The sequence below is a fragment of the Narcine bancroftii genome, chromosome 1 (assembly GCF_036971445.1).
Source record: "Narcine bancroftii isolate sNarBan1 chromosome 1, sNarBan1.hap1, whole genome shotgun sequence".
In the NCBI taxonomy this organism is placed as follows: Eukaryota; Metazoa; Chordata; class Chondrichthyes; order Torpediniformes; family Narcinidae; genus Narcine; species Narcine bancroftii.
Window position 1 is genome coordinate 349876191 of NC_091469.1, and position 7517 is coordinate 349883707.

The 7517-nt window shown below is 39.5% G+C and overlaps 1 pseudogene; it reads right to left on the bottom strand.

Annotated features, from left to right (window-relative positions):
* Positions 1–273: 273 nt before the first annotated feature.
* On the bottom strand, positions 274–1109 carry LOC138758034 (DNA-directed RNA polymerase III subunit RPC6 pseudogene; annotated as a pseudogene).
* Positions 1110–7517: the final 6408 nt, after the last annotated feature.

Sequence of the window (7517 nt, forward strand, 5' to 3'; positions counted from 1 at the left end):
CGCCAAGGATGACAACCTTGTCGGCTGTAGGGGTGCGTTGGATGAGGTTGCGCAGGTCGGTGTAGAACTTGTCCTTTTCTGCTGGTTCCGAATATAATGGGAAGCTATACAAGCAATGGGGAGAGAAAGTAAAGAAGGTTTATGAGACAAGACTTGAAAGGAGGCTCACAGAGCATAAACCACTTGCCCTAAATAGGAACTTGATAAAACTCTTCCCAGACACTCTAAATGGTTCATCATCATCCAAGCTTTAAAGTTCCTAGAGTCATTTGGTTAAAACTCTAGCCACTCCATCATGAATAGACAAGTTGCTGGAGAAATGTCTCCAGCTTCCTGGCAATCATCAAATATTGGGCACTTCTCACAAGGTGTCCTCGTCAGGCCAGTGGGCTGAATAATTGAATTGACTGCTCTATACACCTTTTCATGCCATCGATACTTCCAAAAGTACATTCCTTTGCAGCTATAATAGTCATCTCTACTTTCCCATTATATCAATGTATTCATGATGGTTTTATATCTTCCATTAACAGTTCCACCATGCTGATCCCCAGTCACAGATGTATTTCAATACTTCCACAAGTTCTGACTTAAAGTCTTGGTCACCGTACCAAGCTCCATCAGTCACCGATCCGTCTGGCTGCAGGTTGTACAACATGTATACCTTTTCCTTCGAAGCATCTTCTGACTCCACAGCTTTACTTATTTTTTTGCTTTCCTTGTTCTTCAATGTTTTATTGACCTCTGTTAGAGGGAGGTTGATCTTGTATTGAATATCTCTGCTGCATGTTCCTTTATTTCCAGCATCTTCAATGATTTGATAAACTACCACCTCCTGGTTGTCAGATCCCTTCATTTTTCTTGCAGTTTCAGAATCCTTGATATGGTAAAGGAGACCAGCAGTGCTCCTCAGCAAATCTAGCTGGTCTATCGGGAGAAGCCTATTGATGACCATTGCTCTCTTCTGCAACTCAAGCTGTGGTATGTTATTCTGAATAACTTGGTCCATGATTCCCTGTGGAAACTGCTGGCACATTTCCAAAATCCTGGTTTCCAATGCTACATGATCAGGAGCTTTGTTTAACTTTCACATCAACCTTTTCCTCCATTTTCATTGTGTTTCATTGCAAGGTTCTCTTCATTTCATTTTTTGGTGCTTAAACCCTCTCCAGCATCTCCCAGACTCATCTTTTTCTTTTCCCATTGCTAATTTATTCATCTTTAGTTGCTGAAGATGCTGATTAAGCCTCTCTTCTCGAGGGAGGGAGGGAGGGAGGGGACAGTGGAGAAGAGGGATGGCTAGGTGAAGGGAGGGAGTAGAACTGAAAAGGGGAAGGGAAGGAGAGAGGAGGAAGAGGAGAGCAGGTTAGTAGAAACAGAAAAAGTCAATGTTAATGCCATCTGGCATTATTCCCTCCCTTCTCCACCTATTACCTCCTGCATTTGTGACCACCCCTCTCATGCCTAATTTTTGTTCTGATGCCTGCCAACATTTTTCTGTACCTTGATGAAGGGCTCAAGCTCAAACGTTGGTTATTTATTTTTACCTTTGCAAAATAAAGTATGCTGCTTAACTTGCTGAGTTTCTCTAGTTTTGTGCTTTTAAGAGAATAATGTAGTATCTTCAGAATTCCCTTGGGTTGTTGATCGCTGCTGTGCTCACAGCTTAAAATATGTAATATAGAATCACTATTTTATGATTTTTTTAAAATGATACAACCAAGCCCATAAAACCTGTGTCATCCAATTATACCCAATTAAGCCCCCAATTCCACACATTTTGTTGGGTGGGAGGACTCTGGAGTACTTGGAGAAAACCCATGCAGATCATGGGAAGAACATACTAACTCCTTACAGACAGTGCAGGATTTGACCTGGATTGCTGCCAATGGTCAATGCATATGCACACATGCACACACATGCACATATCCACTCACATACTCATTTTCATTCTGCAAATAACCAGAATGTAAATGTTTATGAAAAATTATCAAGTGTATGAATCCCTGAAAGTGGCCACAAAAGAAGATAGGTTGGTAAAGAATGTATATGCCACACTGTCCTTCATTAGTCAGGGCATTGAGCTTAAAAGTCAGTAAGTCATGTTGTAGATATAAAAAACTTGTTAGGTCAAATTTAGAGTATCATATGCAATTCTGGTCACCACATTGCAGGGTAGATGTGGTGGCCTTGGAGGGGATGCAGAAAATGTTCACTAGTATATTGCCTGAAATGGAAAAAAAATAGCAACAAGGAGAGGTTGGACAAAGTTTGATTCTTTTCTCAGGCTTCTGAACCTGAGGGGCAACCAAATGGAAGGATATAGTTTTATGAGGGTAGATTGTCAAGGTCCTTTTCCAGAGTGGAGATGTCAAGTACAAGAGAGCACATGATTTAATATGAGAGGGAAATTTAAAGAGACATTAATTTTTTGGAGCATCTAAGAAGAGGTGGTAAAAGTTAATATAATGGAAAAGTTTCATTGGCATTTAGACAGGCACATTAACAGCTGGGGTATAAAGGGATAAAAGTCCAGGTTTAGGTGGATGGAATTAGCTAGATCTGCATCATGTTGGGCAGAAGGGTCTGTTCCTATGCTATACTGCTCTATGTTCCATGAAATGTCCTCCATGACATTGATCTAAATTCCAGTGAAATTCATAGACATGTTGTGGGATTCAATTTTACAGAACATTATATATGTCCAGTTCAATTGTGCAACACAGTTGCACCATTGCAAACAGGGCAACAGAGTTAATTTAACGGTACCTCATATGAAAATAGCTGATGTAAATGCGTGGAATTTAATGCAACAGACTCTGAGCTGCCAGCTATTTTGGAGTGCTGTCTTTTCATTCTTGATCTTTTGGTCTTGAATAAATTCAAACTCTGAAATGCAACTGATCCTGAATTGGTCAATTTAAATCTCACTTCCTTTCATCATAAAGAAATATGAATGTCTCAGCGAGAGACTCAGAATTGGCAAAATTTGTTTGATTATGTATAATAATATTGGGTTTGAACCTGCTGCCATTAGTAAACCAATTCAGCTGCACACTGACATGAAGCCACCACCCACATACACTGTCTTGATGCTCTTCTGTGATCTCAGCACCTTAAGCCAGGATCATCCTAAAAGATAAGGTTGTGTGTCATAATGGGATGTCTTCTCTCAAAAGTGTCTAAACGCAACATTACAAATTCAATAAAATATAAATTATCCAAACCTACCCTTTTCCCTTGCACCCATATCTCTCTTTTCAAATGGTGACTGCATTAGGTTTAACCACTGATACAACAGCACATTTGGGAATTCACCGGCAGGGATCAATGAGTAAACTTGGGACCTAAGTACCAATACCTAATTCCTAAACTTCTTGCCACTTACAGAGGTGTTGTGTATGCCAGTCGTTTGAAATGGAACTTTCCAGCAAATTCTAGCTTAGCTTCCAAAACCTGTCACAATCATTGTCAAAGATATTCCCTCAAACTGTAATGTTTTTCTTCAACAGATTTGAATTTTCTTCCTTTCGCTCCAAAGCTGAAGCTATGAAAAAAATCAAAGACCTACATAATAAGGAATGAGAAAAGAGAATCTTCTGTTGTCCTTCATTTTATCGAAAACGTCCTAATTTTTTTTCTATCATGGCTATATTTTTATTGGAAGAGTTCAGCAGTTCTGTTGACTATTACCAAATCCCCTATCAATTTCACATCCTTGATAGTTAATTGATAACTAGATCTGACAGCTGATGACTTATTTTATTCATCTTTTTAAGGTATTGCTCACATGACCATTACACAATTTTAGGTGAGACTTTTCTAAATCGTTGGTGTGTCTGTGATCTTGATTTTTTTTCTCTCTTCTGTCTCTGTTGAGGAAATCTTTATTTGCACAAGACTTCCCATGTAATTAAAATCAGCCTCTTCCTTTCCATAAATTGAACAAGGCAATAATTCCATTTTAAGACTTATTTTTTTCCTATGTATCTTCACATTATCATGATCTCATAATTTGTTGAAACTTTCAGCAACTTTACCTCTCACCTGCCATGTTAGATTACAATGTGTCAAAAAACAAAGTACATGATAAAGAGACCAGTAAATGGTTTTTGTAAATAGTGGTTAATTATTGATGGAAAGACCAACCATGTTTAGTTAATTGCCAAGTGGAACAAATACTGTGCTGGCAAAAAGGTTCTAACATATAATATGAAGGCTATTTATGAAGGAGCATGGATAGATGGGCAAAAGAAGGTTGCGCTGGGTGAATATTCAAAATTATATTGGTTCATGCATCTGTGAAGACTGATTGAATGAGTATAGACAATGTAACTGATCATCACATCCGCTCCATAATCTGCATAGACCTACTCTCTAGCATCATAAGGTTCATTCACACTCTTTTAGTTTTGAACAGGACCTCAGTTGTCATTCCATCGCTGATCGCAAACATAGAAAACACACAGCAGTTGCCAAAACAAAATAACAAAATGAAACTAATCAAGTATCTCGATGTGACTTCTCTTAACACCTTAGTAAAGGGTCTTTTCTGACTTGTTCATTCAATGTACTACACAAAAGAAACCCAGCAGCTCACACACCATCCATAAAAAGCACAAGGCAGTCAAAGTTTCAGGCCTGTGCCCTTCTCTTGTTATATAGTATCCTTGATGGTATCACTTGTAGTCTTATGAAGTGGTATCATGAGATGAAGGAAAGGTCAATTATTCTTAGCACTCTATAACTATGGTATTTTTGGCTGTCATGTAGAAATCTAGCCAGGAATTTGGAAAGAGTAAGTCTAAAAGCAATGGAGTAGAGTGCAGCCTGCCTTAAATTGAACAAAAGCTGTAATAAGCTGGCAAATAATATATCTCTTCCAGGAATAAAATCTTTAATAGTTGACCTGATTCTGGAGAGTTACATTTTGGGGAAATTATGTTATCATAGCACATGGGTGAAGTCAGACAATTTTATAACCCTGCGGATTTTGGAAATTAAAAAAAAAAATTTTTATGGCTTTCCCTTCCATCACATTTACCTGCTAGATCTAACCACTGAAGCTTGAAAACCATGCCACTGTGGTTTTGTGTTCCATGCAACATTGAGCAATCAGACAGATAACAATACTGAATGGTTGTAGTTTATGTAATTTATGTAAAATGTTATCAGAAGATATTAGGAAAGTTTGAAAAAGCTTGATTGTTATTCCATGTAATGTAAGATGTTAAAAGATTATTTGTGCTTCAGTTACTCTGCAATGGACTGATAGAGGTCAGTCAGAAAGGGAGTCAAGCTTCTAATCAGATCCTAGTAATTCTATGAAGATGTCAGGAAATGTTTCCACAAAGACTGATAAGAGCTCAACTCTCTTCCACAAAAAAAATTGTTGATGGCCACCTGATATTATAAATATATATATATATGTGTGTGTGTGTGTGTGTGTGTGTGTGTGTGTGTGTGTGTGTGTGTGTGTGTGTGTGTGTGTGTGTGTGTGTGTGTGTGTGTGTGTGTGTGTGTGTGTGTGTGTGTGTTTTCAGAACTTCTGTTAGTTTCAGAATTTTTGTTAACCAATGGAATTGAGAAATAGTCAAGTGGATAGAGTTAGGATTTAGCTAGACTGCAGTTCTCATTGAATGGTGGAATTGGATCAAAAGGCTGAATGGTTTTCTACTGCTCAGCATTCTTAAGGCAAAAATCATGGATAGCAATGGCAGATTAACCTTAAGGCTGAGTAGGCTTAAGCCTAGGGGCCCAGAAGGGAGGGGGGCTCAGCAGGAGCAGGGACATTGGACTCCTGGCAGGAGTAGGGATGGGATCCCGGGCAGGAACAAGGATCTCTGACTCTTGGCATGAACAGGAACCTTGGAATCCCAGGCAGGACCAGGGAGCTCAGGCTCCCAGGCAGGAGCAGAGACCTTGGGATCCTGGGCAGGAGCGGGGAGCTCGGGCTCTACAATTCTTTCAACCCCAATCGACCCCCAGCATTTCTCAACCTCCTTTCAAGCCCCTGGCATTTTTTAACCCCTTGGATAGTCCTATCGAACCCCCCCCCCCCCCCACCAGACCTCTAATTTTAGTTATTTAACGTAACATCTCTTACTTCTATGAATGAAGGGTGGGACGGGGAGGGGAGGGGGAGTGGGGGGGGGGTGGGGGGGTGGGCAAGGTCAGGGGAAGCCTGGATGATTGTTAATCCACCCTTGTGGAATAGAGGAATAAAGATGTTAACCTTTCCTACCCCAAAGAATTGTCCTGAATTCTGCCTGAGAAGGTAAGAAATTCTTCAAACTGGGGTGAGTCCTGCTGGAATTTTTTTGAGAGAGTAGTTGTTGGATCATTGTAATACATGTTGAAAGAGACTTGTTGATCCAAACCAAGGCTTTTATTAATTAAAAGAATGGAGCATATCACAAGTAGGTCGACCAGTCCAGAATAACCTGGTCTGGCTAGGAGCAATCCTTTAAGACCTGCCAGTAGGTGTGGCTACACTCTCAGCCAATCACAGTCATCCTACACTACTATCTGTACATATGTACAGATACACATTGGTGTTAGAATCTGTACTATCACAGACATGAACCTGTCATTAATTCTCACTACCCATACATGCAAACCAGCTATTTTCAAGCCATTATATAATTCAGGATTAAAGCAGATATCTTTTGTTTATTTCATTAATAAGCAAGCTCTGACGCATTTGCTTTATTTCGGGTTGCTGCATTTTCTTAGTTTAAACATACATGGACTTGAGGAATTGTCATGGTTTGGGAATAAGTTCTGGACCTGGGGATTAGAATTTGTTATGACCTCAATCTCTTAGAGACGCGTTAAGGATGTCAATGAGCTGGAAAGGGTTGAGAAAAGATTCATAATGATGTAGCAGGACTAGAAGGCTTGAACTAGAAGGAGAGGCTGTATAGAGTGGGACTTTTTTTTTTCTCCCTTAGACTGAAGGAAGATGAGGGATGATATTGAAAAATTTGAGGGGCGTAAGGAAGGTGATGGTGACAGTACTTTTCCCAGAGGAAGAAAATCTAAAATTAGAGGGCATAAATTTAAGTGGAGTGGGAAAGATGAAAAAGGGTCCTAAGAAGCAATATTTTCATGCAGAAGTTAGTATGCATATGGAACAAACTGCCTGAGGAAGCTTTAGACATGAGTAAAATGACAATGTTTAAAATATATTTAAGCAGGTACGTGAATAAGAAAGGTTTAGAGGAAAATAGGTTAAATGCAAGCAAAAGGATCTAGCTAGCATGACCGCCATAGAAAGATCAGGCTAAAGAGCCTTGTTTCTGTGCTGATAACAATAGGAGGTTTTTTTTTATGCACAAAAGCCTGCTTGTTTTTTTTTTAAAAGCAAATTTACCTTTTATGAAGAGGATTGGAAAGGTGAATAGTACAGTCCTTTTATGTAGGCCAGAGCAGCGCGCTGGATTCTCAAGGCAAAAAAGGGGTGGGATGCATATAGCATAGTAGTGGACATCCTGCAGCAGCCCTGCCATCCTGCT